Genomic DNA, 1,285 nt, shown 5'->3' on the forward strand with positions numbered 1-1,285 from the left:
TGTGGCCACTGTGTGTTTGCGTATTTGGAGTGCTTTCTAACCTAGGGGCCTCATCTTCCAGCAATATATCAGACAATGTTCCCTTGTGATATATAGGTTTTCATTGGCTAATTTTCAGAAGCAGATCTCTGAGATTCCCTTAGCGTGGAAGTTTTGCTGAAACCAGTCAACCATGGGTGACCCTTCTGGTATTTCAAATACTGGTGGCGTAGCTTCCAGCATCACAGCAACACATATGTAAGCCACCACAGTATGGCAAATTGACAAGCCAGTGGTGGATAGACACACACACACACACACACACACACACACATATACATGTATTTATATACACATATTTACATAGATTATATATATCTAATTCTGCAACTGATTTTTTCATTCAACATTCAACTTAAAAGAGTTATCTATGCAGATAAAATACAATCTAATTTAATTCAGTTTCACTACTATAAAAACTCCATTGTGTTTCTATACTATGATGTGTTTCCTCACACCTTCTTGGTGGAAGTGTGAGGCATGTCCATTTTTTTACTCTTCCAAGCAAATCTGGGGTGTACCTCTGTCCGTCAATGCCCTGGTCTGATGGTTTCTCTGGGCACACACCTCCAGAAAGTTGCTCCCCTTGCTTCTCTGTGCTTCCCCTGACCTGGCGAAGTATGCACTCTGATTAACACTCAACCATGAAACACTACCCTGAAGGCACCAGGATGACACTCTGAATCCCTCTGCCCCTACCTTAAACAGCTAGGTCCTGGGAATCAATACCTGAACATCACAAAGCAGCTAGATCACTGCTATTAGCAGAGCTAATGCCAATGTTTCTATTTAACTGGACTGTGTTTATTAAACCTCCTGGTTAGGTCAAGGGCTTTTGCTGCGAGGATTCTTCTTTCAAAAGGAAGAGACACAGTATAATGTGTGTGCAAGATGTGGTAAACAAAGGAAAAAAGGAACAAAAATTCCGATCTTCTGTATTTTAATGCAATCAACATAACAATTGTTATACTAAAAAAGAGGAAGTAAGCAAAACCAAACAAAACGAAGGCCTGAGAGCAACTAAAGCAGATGTTTAGGCGCTAAAACTCTGTGTTGTACCTTCCTATCTTCATCAAAACTTATTTACTCTCTCTCAGCTACAGTGGAGACACATCATGTAAGCATTTAATTTATATAAATTTACTGATATGCATTCAATAAAAATAGGGAGCTGAAATAATGAATCATAATCATTCAGAAAGTAAAAGTGATGGGTCCTGTTGGACCAGTCATTCCACGTAACAAG

Source organism: Trichechus manatus, unplaced genomic scaffold (genome assembly GCF_000243295.1).
Source record: "Trichechus manatus latirostris isolate Lorelei unplaced genomic scaffold, TriManLat1.0 scaffold00133, whole genome shotgun sequence".
In the NCBI taxonomy this organism is placed as follows: domain Eukaryota; kingdom Metazoa; phylum Chordata; class Mammalia; order Sirenia; family Trichechidae; genus Trichechus; species Trichechus manatus.